The sequence below is a fragment of the Sapajus apella genome, unplaced genomic scaffold, assembly GCF_009761245.1.
Source record: "Sapajus apella isolate SASKATOON/1434 unplaced genomic scaffold, GSC_monkey_1.0 scaffold11, whole genome shotgun sequence".
Taxonomy (NCBI): domain Eukaryota; kingdom Metazoa; phylum Chordata; class Mammalia; order Primates; family Cebidae; genus Sapajus; species Sapajus apella.
In genome coordinates, this window is record NW_022436951.1 from 39,258,884 (window position 1) to 39,271,236 (window position 12,353).

General features: G+C 47.2%; 1 long non-coding RNA gene across 1 annotated transcript; it reads right to left on the minus strand.

Annotated features, from left to right (window-relative positions):
- Positions 1 to 10,614: 10,614 nt before the first annotated feature.
- On the minus strand, positions 10,615 to 12,143 carry LOC116552191. The gene is made up of 2 exons (XR_004269272.1): positions 11,591 to 12,143; positions 10,615 to 11,478 (listed from the first exon to the last, which is right to left on the minus strand). It is a non-coding gene; the product is annotated as an uncharacterized LOC116552191 (long non-coding RNA).
- Between the last annotated feature and the right edge of the window lie 210 nt (positions 12,144 to 12,353).

The window sequence follows — 12,353 nt, forward strand, 5'->3', positions numbered from 1 at the left end:
ACATGGACGACCTAGAGACAAAGGCGTTGGGACAGTCCCACCCTTCTGCTGCCTGCTTCCACAAGGCTGCGCTTGCTCCAGACGGTAGCAGCCAAACCCCACGTTTGCGCAGGAGTGTCTTCTTGTCTCTCAGGACCATTCTTTTTGGAATGAGCTAATGAGATCCTGTTTCCAGTTTGAGGGATGTGTCTGGTAAACACCACAACACAGCACGTGGCCTTGTGGTCAGTGGTATGACACCCCTTCCCCATGCCTCTGCTTCGATTAGAGCTCACTGCTGACAGTGGCCATGGCTGACTGCACCTAGTGTGGACAGTGAGTCATGTGTATCTAGTGCACACACTCTCCCATACAAGGAATCCACTCGCAGATCAAGCCTACCTGAATTAAGAAGCTGATCAGCAAGTGCTCGGTCATTTTGACAGGTGAACACAGAGGCTACCAGGATGGGGACCCTTTTCTGCTGGCACCTCAGGCCCCTCCCACTCTGGGATCCTGGCAGGTGAGGCTGGCCCTGAGTCACCTGCCCAGTCAGTCTTCCTGGTACCTCACGAAGGACCAGATCACAGGACAGAGGGCAGGGTTGTGGCCACACATTTTGGTTGTGATGGCTGTGGGAGGTGTGGCCGGGCATCGCAGGGTGGCAAGGAGGAAGCCATTGGCACCCCGTGAACAGAAAGGGCGCCTGGCCACAGCTTTTCCACCTTGATGGGGCCCCAACACCTGTATTTTGCTTGTTTTCTAACAAGCTTGGTTTTGTCCAGCATCGGGCTAAAAGAGGCTTTCCCTCACGATCCGATGCGTCCATCAGAGCAGTCACTCACGTTGGTTTCTGTACAGAAGATGTCAACTTCCGACATAATGGCTGATCCTTCTCTTTGAACAAAGGAGACAAGGATTTCATGTTTTCCTTCACCCTCTGGGAACAGGCAGGTGAGAGGAAATGGGGAGGTGGTGGATGGAGGATCAGGCCAGTCCTTCAGAGCTCTGCACGGCTCTCTCAGGGACACTTTGGAGCAACAGATGGGGCCTGTGCCCTTTTCTGACACCATCTGTGAGTGACATCCCCACCGTGAAGTCCCTCTTGCCGTCCAGCAGCCAAGGGAGTGTGCATGGTGCCACCTGCACAGTGAGGTATTGGCTTCCGGGAAGTGATTCTTGTGGCTTCTCAGAGGCTCCGCACGTTGAGAACTGGGCCTGGGGCAGTTTTCAGAGGGAAGGCAGAGCGCCAGGCTGTGATTCCAGGGACCACATGGCTTCAGTCCTTGTTCCCACGTTGGCCATGGGGTCTGAGGTTAGCAAACCATGCATCAGATTTCTTCTTAGGCATCAAGATTAGGTCCCTGTGGGCTCTACAAAGGCCATTAAGTGTTAGCCCTGGAACCTGAGACCCAGAAATCAGGCCACTGGGTAGCATGGCCCCTCTAGGAAAGTCGTGGGGAACAGGGTGCCAAGGCTGGGCCAAGATGTGAGGTGTCACTGATGTGGGCCCTTGAGCTGGTTGCCTGGATGAACTGGGACAGTGACTTTCTGGAGGAAGCTCACTTGTACCAGAGCGAGGAAGGTGAGTGTCCAACATGGCAGGAGAGAAGACGCGATGCGGTCACAGCCAGGTGGGCTCTGAGTTCAGTGGCCAACAATGGAAACAGGGCAGGCATGAGGTGCATCTTGATGGTGAATGTCTGGCATCTGTTTCCCTGGGAGACAGCCTTTTCTAGCTTGAAGCTGGATAGAGCCTAGCTTGTAAGAAAACCGACAAAATATAGGCCCCATGAAGGTGGGAGAGCCTTGAGCAGGTGGCCCTTTGTGCTCCTGGCCTGCCGATGGCTTCCTCCCTGTCTTCCTGTGGTGCCGGCCACACTCCCACGGTCATCCTGACCAGATGGATCACAACCAAATGCAGTCATCACAACCAGATGCACCTGTATGCGGGTGCCGGGTAAGATGCTCTTTTGAACCTTGGGCTGCTAGCTGCCAAGAATAGCTGGGACAACCCGTTACCATTGAGAAGGACACCTTCCAGTACAAAAGTCTGAGGCCGCCCTTCCTCTCCAGGTCAGCAAGACGTAGTGGAGGTCTGGCTTTCAGTGGGGATTTTGTTCTTCTAGAGCTCGCTCCTGAAAATGGCCAGAGAAGAAAAAGGAGCAAGTAGCGTTCTCCCCGACTTGTGCTGTGAACAGTTTCTACGATTGGAGGTGTGGTGCTGGGGTCCTCACGCTGTCTCTCTCTGTCCTTTAATTAGGCACCAGTGAAAGGGAGGGAGCGCATGCCGGCCTCTGTTCTAATTCTCGAGCTGGGTGTGCAGCTCACCCTCTCTGGATTAAGTTTTTAGAAAGTGAATCCTTTTAACACCACAACTCATGTTTCTCCACTGTGGGACTGAATCTGTTCACGTCCCAAACAGGTGAAGAGCAGTGTGGATTATTCCATTGCTCATACAAAAGGCAGTGCCTGCTCACAGGAGTCTAAGAGCTCCGGTGAATCACAGCGAGGCATCCCCGTTCCTTAGCCACCCCAGCAAATATCTCAGCTGTGACTTTGACTCGGGATTCCTTCCAACAACTTTTAACATGTTGCTTCCTATGTTCCTTTAGGCAAATTTGCAATTAGCTGAGCCAACCGTACTACACACAGGCTTGCTGGCTTCAGCAGATGGCAGGGACATGGAGCGGGTTTCCATACCCTAAGAAAACTCACGGAGCTCAGGATTGACCACACGTTTGCCCCATTTATCCAGAAGGAGAGGTCTCTTCTCATTGCAAAGGCGGAGAAGGTACATGCCTCTTGCTCCAAAGGCAGAAGCATCCTGCCCGAGAGCATGGGGCCACACCCATCTGTGCTGAAGGTGAAACCACAATCATCATCTTCTTTTATTCTACCTCAGTAAGGCTCAAGTACAGATTGAAAACTTACTGCAATTGGTAGACAATGGGATTTTAAGAGGTCTGAGGAGAGGATTACCATATCGTTATGATATTACAGTCTGATTTAAACAATTCTGTTTTCTTGTGAGGCCTGCTCATGAAATATCTATTTTATGTGTGGTACAAACCCCAACTGGGATTGAAAAACAACAACAACAAGAATTTGACATTCTTCAAACAGTGCTTTCTTATTAACCAACAACAACAATTAGGAAATGTTTCAAGTAACTTTAATCTCTGTGCTTGAATACACACTGTTCATTTTCCTATGTCAACAAATATAGGCTGATGCTTTAGAACAGATTTCCATATGCTAATTTATCTCTTTCCTTTTCTGAAACATTGTCTTTCCTGACTGTTAATTCCAGCTGACGGAATGGTTTTGCTTTTTATTCTCTGCAAAATAATGTACTGTTGCAAAGTGATTTCTAATAAACAGTATCTAGGAAAGAGCTACACTACTGATTGTTTTTGACAACCAAAAATGCATTATTAATGAAATAATACCATTGGCAGCATCATGGCCACAGGCTGATTGTTTACAGCGTATTTTTCTGTTCAGGATTGCGGTCCTGTCACACAGCCGCTATGTCCAACACTGTGATGATCTCCCAACAAACTAAAAATAGAACTACCACACAATCCAGCATCCCCTCTACTGAATATTTATTCAAAGGAAAGAAAATCTGTACAGCATCCTCCTGTTTATCACAGACTATTCACAAAAGTGAAGATATAAAATCAACCTAAGTGTCTATCCACAAATAAGTGGATAAAGAAAATGCATGTATACACAGAGGAATAGTATGCAGCCATAAAAAAGAAGAATCATGTCATTTGCAGCAACATGGATGGAACCGAAGGTCATTATGTTAAGTGATGTAAGCCAGACCCAGAAAGACAAATATTGCAATTTTATTCATATGTGGGAGCTAAAAATAGTCTCATGGGGTTAGCCAGTAAAATGATAGTTTCCAGAGACTGGGAAAGGTGTGTGGAGGGGAGAAAGCGGAACTATAGTTTTTTTTTTGTTTGTTTTTGTTTTTTTCCCATTGATCCACTGAGAAAGGAGCTGACTATAGCTAACAAGGATGTCTTATATATTTCAAAGCAGCTAAAGAGAGGATTTGAAATGTTTCCAATACATAGAAATGATAAATACTTAAGGAGATAAACATCCTAAATGCCTTAACTTAATAATTACACATTCTATCCACGTATCAAAATATCACCCTTACCCAATAAATATGTACAAACATTATGTTTCAGTTTTAAAAAGGAATCTAGATCCTTGCCCTCCATTTAGATTTTCACCTGGATGGATGACGTGACTGGGAAGATCTTGGAGATGCGAACGTGCTACACGGAGCTCAAATGTGTCTGCAGTGAACAGCAGGGGCAGCCGGATGTGTTTCAAATTGTGACTAACACTGTATTTCCTTAACATTATCTTTCAACTTTATTTAACTTAGTCGATATTGATCATCCTAGGTCAGAAGTCCCTCAAATCATACAATCTATAACTAATAAAGGTAATTTTTAAAAGAAATACTATTTCTAGAATTAGAAGTAGAATGTCAGTGGTCACTCCACAGGGCACACCTTTCCATCCAGAGCTGACTCTAAATTACAGCTAGAAAAAAAGCAGAAGAAGGAAAGAGTAATACAAGACCTCAAGTAAAACTCGCCATGATTTTAATTTGTGTGATGGAAGCAGGGAGAAATCAGTCATGTGTCCCAACCACACAGCAAAATCTATAGCTCGCACTGTAATTACAGTGGTGCACAAGGTCCAGAAGACACTTCTGACTGCATTTGGTAGTGAACTATTCCACATTTTAAGCTTACTAATTTTATAAAATATAGTGTTTTATTTCATTGATTCACTCCAGTATGTTACTTAATTCACTAAAATATTTGTGCTTTAGTCAAATTATGGTGCTGCTGATAGACGTCTGGATCCCCATCATTACTGGGTCCCCTATTAATTGTAGCCTGAACTTTATTGAATTTACTGAAGTGCTTTGCTGGAGAGTCTCCAAACACTAACAGGCAAATGAAATTAAATAAAAAGGGTCAGCTCTATTTAAGAGCATCATGTAAGTGCTTTAGAGAACTGGTATAATTAAAGAGGCTGTAAACCAAAACCTCAAGTGCCAACGACACGCCTCACCTGAGCACCCCCGTCATGCAGGGAAACCGAGCAGAATTCATCAGAGAACGGGGTATCTGCAGCCAAAAGGAAGGAGACAGGCTTTCTTACAGTTCTAACAGATGTTCGTAGAATTTCGACTGTGCTTGCAAACACTGTGAAGAGAGCCCAGCTCTTTTCACATCCAGATAAACATCCTCTCTGAACACAAGAATTCTCCATGACTTAGGCCGTCTGTGGACACATTGCCCAGTGGCTTTAGCAATGGTGCCAATGTGTAGAACATTCGTTGTCGAAAAGATACAGATGCATCCTCTTTAAGATATCACCTATTTCAAAATGTCATTATCCAGACAAGTAGTTGAGGGCAGGGATGCTGTCCTGTTTGTCCAGGTCCCAGCTCCAAGCAAGTGCCTGGAACATGGTGAACGATGGAGAAGTTAGCCAACAGCCGCAGGAACAAAGAAACAGCTAGAAACTACATGAACAAGCATTTTTATAAAATGGAAAATCCTGTGGTGATTAAAACTTACCTTCTAGACATCCAGTTTGTCTTTCTATATGTGCCTAGCCTAGGATTCTTTGTAGGACTCAACCCAGTCCATTTTGGAGCTCACTTCAGACGTCACGTATGGACTGGAGTGGGCCTGTGATTTGTTTCTGAGTGGCAGCGAAGATGTCCTGACCACCAGCGGGTCAGCACAGACATGGCGCGGGGCTGCACCCCATGACGTGTCCACAGTGCTCAGCCACAGACAACAGGGAGCTGGTGTGAGCCTCGTGGGCTGTCACAGGCCTGACTTACTGCTGAGAGGGTCATGGGCCATCTTCCCACAGCCCCTGGGCCTCCAAAACCTGCTGTCCATTGGAACCTGGACTTCCGTGGATAAGTGAGCATGGAGCACTTCCTTAACAGGCCCGGGCTCTGGGGTCCCTGGTGGAGGTGAGACAGGAATCTGAGGGGCAGGCGTTTCTGACTGAGCGGGCCTCTGGAACATCTGCAGAACGCGTGCCCAGAAGCACACCCGGCGGGTGTTAACAAAGCAATGAAGCCAACGTGAGTCTGAGAAGCATGGAGGCCGACCTCACCACCTGGGACACTGGATGGGATGGCCAAGTTTCCTCTTCACTGGGACTCAAATTCCATTTTTTTTCCAAAAAAGTTTGTAAAACACACATAAACATCCTAGGTGATGTAACATTTTATATTTACATATTTTTAATGCTGGAACATAACATTTGAAGAAAATCCTGGATTCTGTTTGGGGCTGAAGCTGGTTTGGTCGGTTGGGTCAACACAGATGGGTCCATGTGAGCAGGAAGGCGGGAAACCTTGACCCAGCCGGGGCCGTGCAGGCTGGGGTGTGAGGGCAGGGAGTGCAATCGCATGTCAGTAGGACACTGTCCCTGCACGACTCACACTGCCACGTGCACTTCCACATGCTTGTGAAATGTACCATGATCCTTGCATTGAAGTAAACGTTATAGGAAACAGAAGAACAAGTGTTAGATTCACCTGCCCATTCAGGGCAACAGGTGCCTCCCTGCTGGTAAAGATCGAATGAGCCCAGAGTGTTTTCTGAGCAGCCATTGTTGGCCTACTGGGGACCAGTCACACTGCTGTGTGTTGGGACTAATGGCCTTCCTGAGAAGCCAGGGAGACAGCGGGGCAGGGGTCATCCCCACAGGGTGGCTTCCAGAAGCAGGGCTGCCCATGGTGCAGGGAACGCGGAGTGGTGGGGTGAGGCTCAGGATGCTTGTGCTGTTTATTTTGTTTGTATTTATTTATTTATTTTTATATATTTATTTATTTATTGTTGAGATGGAGTGTCATTCTGTCGCCCAGGCTAGAGTGTAATGGAGCCATCTCAGCTCACTGTAACCTCCGCCTCCCGGGTTCAAGTGATTCTCCTGCCTCAGCTTCCCGAGTAGCTGGGACTACAGACACACACCACCACGTCCAGCTAATTTTTTGCATTTTTAGTAGAGTCAAGGTTTCACCATGTTGGCCAGGCTGGTCTCGAACTCCTGACTTCAAGTGATCTGCCCACCTTGGCCTCCCAAAGTGCTGAGATTACAGGCAGCTTGTGCTGTTTCTAAAGCTGACTGTGCTTCCCTAAGCTGGTGGTTCTCCTCCTGCCTGAGAGGTTTAGAAAACATCATTGCCCAGAGCCAATTCGAACCAATGGAATCAGCCATTGCTGCAGGTGAATCAGAGGCATCCATGATTTTCAAAAGTTCTGTGGACAATCTTGATGGACTTGTGAGCTGGAGAAAATGCCCTCAGAGGACTGGAGGGAAAGAATTCTATGTAGAGGCATTGCTCTGACAAAGGCAGGGCGGCCGCAAACCACGCGGCCTCCTAGGAAGTTGTCCTTGTCTGGGCTGGGGCAGGGGTGGGCATGTCTTACCCTGTGAGTGGTGAAGCTGTGAGTTTGCAAGACTCAGGGGCAGGGGGTCCTTCCCTCTGTCCAGTGATGCCAGGCCACGCAGGAATGTACTGAGTAGCACGGTGGGGTGTGGCTTTGGGTGGAAGTAGGTCAGAGAACCACAAGCTGGGAGGCCAGGTCAGGGCTGTGCACACAGCGCATGCGTGAAGAGCAGGGACAGAAGACTTTGTATGGGCCTTTAGAGACGAGCAGGTTCAATCCCTTGGTGGTTAAGATAAGGAAATCAAGGTGAAGTGATTTGCTGGAGTACCCCAAAAATGTGTCAGTAAAAGAAGAAGGTGTAAAATAATATGCCACTAACATAGCTCATACAATTGATTAAACATTGTACAAACAACATCCTCTCACAAGACATTCATGTGATAACGTAGTCTGCTAATGTCATCCTCCTAGTCAAGAAGGAGCCGAAACAGCGTGCAGAGAAAATAGTGAGACCGCCAGTTGGGAGTTGAAAGCAAAACACCCGTTGGCGGAATGACAAAAGCGAACCTTAGCAGGCCACGGTATGGATGAAGGCAATATTACCTTTCCTGGCCTCTCATTTCAGAGTCTTCAGGATGCTTTCCCCACAAGAAACTCCAGAAGACTCTAGGTCTGTCAGCAGAAAGTCAGACCTAATCTTCCTCAGGCCTAAGGTACAGTTTTGTATCTGCATTGATTCCAAACTGTCCAACCTTAAAGAAAGGCCTCAACTCTACCATCAACCTGACCCAGCCACTCCAAATCAAGCGAAACCCAGAGTTCAGGACCCAGGTGTGGTGAGCTCACTCTGCAGTCCGCCAGAACGCCAATGTCAAAAGCCGCTGCAAAGCCAGCCTAGCTGCCTACGTGCTTACAAGTCCTCCCTCCTTTTTCTCAGTTTTGTATTTGACACAACATTTTCGTATATGATTTGCTTGTAACGTGCTTATTCTTTCTATGTTCTCACTTACATCAAAGTTGATATTAGGAATAACTTTCTAAAGACAATTTGTAGAGTTACAAGAATTTGTGTCTTCCACTGGTTGATCCACCCAGACTATTCTGGGTGATTTTCTCAGGCAACTATGTGGGAGGCATGAAAAATGAAGACTGCAAATGAGGGTAGTTCAGCAGCCCGAGAGTCCTTCCCTGGCAGGACCGCATTCCCCAGAGTTTCCTTGGCACCTACAGCAGTGGGCTGTGATGGGGCTGCTTTCTGGGAATGTCCATGACCAAACTCCCCCAGAGTCCAGAATCTCATGAAGCACAACATGGCTTGAGAGGTGCTCATCCTCATCTCGTGTTGTTTCTTTTCCTTTTTCTTCTTTTCCTTTTTCTTTTCTTTTCTTTTCTTTTTTTTTTTTGAGACATAGTCTTGCTCTGACACCAGGCTGGAGTACAGTGGCACAATGTCGGCTCACCGCAACCTCCGCCTCCTGATTCAAGTGATTCTTCCGCATCAGCCTCCTGAGTAGCTGGGTCTACAAGCACGCACCACCACGCCTGGCTAATTTTTGTAGACGGGGTTTTACCATATTGGCCAGGATGGTCTCAATCCGTGATCTGCCTGCCTCTGCCTCCCAACGTGCTCAGATTACAGGCGTGAGCCGCCGTGCCCAGCCCCATGCTGTTTCTTGAAAGGAACACCCTCAGAAGGGCGGGTATAATGTATTCCTGTTTTTCGTGACTGGAGAGAGGCTTCCATATTCATAGAATTTTCTGCAAAGATAAGCAAGACCTTTAGTGAGGGGCCAGGGAGAAGTTCCTTCCTGTCACGGTACACTCTTTGTCTTTGTGCTTTTACCAACAGCACTTATTACCCCTAAAATAAAAATCAGCGAATGAAAAACAGTGTCAGATTTGCTACCTCACAACAAACGAGGGCATGTGCCTTTCGGGGCCCAGTGGCCCCAGTCCTCTTGGAAAACATGGACCAAGGCACTCCTGCTCCTAGTTTGTATCCAGAGACCTTCAGACTCACTGCCTTGCCCTTGAATTCCCACACACGACACAACCAATTCTCTCTTCTCGACCCTTCGGTGAACCAGGAACCAGCCCATGATGCTAAGCTATTTGACAGATGAAGCACTGCCTAGGACTCTGTGCTATTCCAATAACATGGAACAGAAGGGAACTGGGTCTGCCTCAACTCCCCCATGCCGTCACGCCCAGTAGATTGCAACCATCTTATTAAAATGGGGGCCGTAGTGATGATTTACTTCAGGCAGGACTGATGGCTTAGTCGCTTGCGGTACCTGAGGTCCTGTTCAACCGGAGGAAATTCAGAGGGTAGCTCTCTGGAAGGTAGATATGACGTGCAGAGGCAGAGGTGTTGCCTTGTATCCCTTAGAAACTGATGCTGTAAACAAATTGCCACTCCCGTCTGCTAATAACATGAACACTTGCGTATCTTTAGGGGCTGCTCTGCAAATACCCTTTCCGCCGTGGTGTAAATAATAGATACCGCGTGACCGTGGCTAGTTGAATGGAATTTTTAACTTCCATTACTGTGGAATGGGCACTGCTTCTGAATTATGTTACCATTTATGACAAGGCCCAATATGTACAATCTCTAGGGCTTTTCCTGGCTCCCAAATTCTGTGTACTTAGCGTAGACAGTGCAGGGGATTTTTAATTATATGTTTTAAAAAGTGGTGCTGCCTGCCTTTGCTCAGACGGACACATGGTTCTGGAGACGCCTGGAAACCACGGCTGCCGGAATGAGAACTACTCAACATCGCCAAGTCAAGTGCATTTTGCAATTGACCTATTTTGAGGAAAGATGAATTGCCGAGCGGTTAGCTAACTCCATCAATGGGTTAATAATTTTGCGTGCTATTCTTTTTTGGAAAGGCTTATTTAAATGTTTATCAGTTGTGCAAAGTGGAGCCGTGCGGGCGATTCACCAGGGATGGCTCATCATTGCCTATGCATGGGAGCGTTGTAGGAAGATTAAAATAACATTGAGTAGATTCTGTAAATGAAGGAGAGAACTAACGGAAGCCTCCAGAGTCCATTATAAATTTTAATAATACATCAAGGTAATGTAACTGAATAACCGATCTCTAAGGGAAGAAACACAACATTTGGCTAATATTACAATTTAAATTATGAAAACAAAAAGAGCTTTTAGTTAATCTTGTCTTTCTGCTTTTATTCTTCAGGCCCTTTTTTATTTTCCCTGAATCCAAAACACCATGTAAACAAATAAAAGTACGGGGGAAAATAAACAGTTTGGCATCTCAGTAGATTAATTAATGCGCTTCAGCCTTGGCACCAGTAGGCGAAATTATGTGCATAAATAATATCACTAATTAAAAAGATGCAGATTAACATGCAAATAATGCTAATGAGGATCTGCAATTCCAGAGTGGGCTCGCATAACATCAACAATTTAATGGGTTGGAAGGCTCGTGTTTGCATTACATTAATAAATTTCAAAGACCTTGCATAAAAAAGTTCTGTCGGAGCCTCTGTTTCCCACTTGTGAGTTGTAAATTCTGTGGGCAGTCGCAAGCACTCGTCAGCAGATGCCAAAGTCATTATCTCAGAGACTGTTGAGAGGAGCCTCGTGCCAGCGTGACCAGCTGCTGGGAAGTGGGCAGTAGGCGCAATCCCGTGCCAATTATTCATATTATTTGGGTAGTCTTGATATTTATTTAAACTGATTAATATTTTGTGCTCTGCATCTTGATCTGGAGGGAAATCATTTTAAGCAAGCAAAGTTTAAAAAAAATAAATAAAAACCTTATCGGCCTTTGATGTGTCGTGAAAGTTGAATGCATAATGGAATTGATTAAGCAGACATAATTCCAAACCACAGACAAAAACAACATAAAGTGTCTTTAATGATGTCATATCATGTTGAAATAAAGTATTACGGCATTGCAGGCTGAGTGGGCCGCCGTCCATCGGGCTCTGCTGCAGGACGAGGGCTGGTCGGCTGCAAACGCTCTTTGCTTTGCTCTTGGCTGCAAGCACGACGATGCTTCTGTGGGTGGATTTTTAAGGAGAAAAGCAAAGACTGAGAAAGGCCACATCCGATTCCTTCCTAAAACATCAAATTCCCTGCCTCCCCCTCCCCGGCCGGTCCTCGTCCTCACCCGATCCTGAGCAGGGGCCTCTCCGGACCAGTCCTCCACATCACGACACGCTGGAACAGTGCACGCAGCAGTTGGCCTTGCAGGTCACCACAATCCCGATCTTCTGCCAGTGAGCTGTCCGCACTCAGACTCTCCAGAGGGTTGAAAAATGTCCTCTCCCTGGAAGCTGGTGGTGAGAGTTCCAGGATTCCTGAGAGCAGCCCCGTTGCAATCTACAGGGCCAGATTCGACGTGGTCAAGTCAGGAGACAACCAGCAACTTGGTGCCAAAGTAAAGCTCCACCTGGAGTGGCTGTGGGAGGGGAAGCCGGCTGGCGGCTCACAGAACGCAGCTCCCCACGCCAGCACGGCACTCCTTCTCTGAAAGGCAAGAGGAGCCACTGTTTCTTGCACACCAGCCCACGCGCCTCCAGCGGACACTCCGCCCTTTCCAGGTCCCTGCATTCACAGCCATCCTGGCCCCTGGAGCCAGACTCCGCCCTCACCTCTCCCAGGTGTGCTTGACTTAGGATGGTCGGACATGTGTCTCCTGACCTAAGGCTCCCACTGTGGGGAGGGCTTGGCTCTCTCCTCCTACTGCCAGACCCACCCTGTGGTGCTGACCGTGTGGAGGGTTAGAAGACCAGAGGAAAGCGTCAGTTGACGCAAATTTCATGTGTGTTTGCAGTCCTGCCAATTCAGATAACCTCAGGGAGAAACAAAACAGAAACTAGAGCTTTTAAAGCTTCAAACACATGCCAGGTGGCAGCTCCCCCAGGATGCTA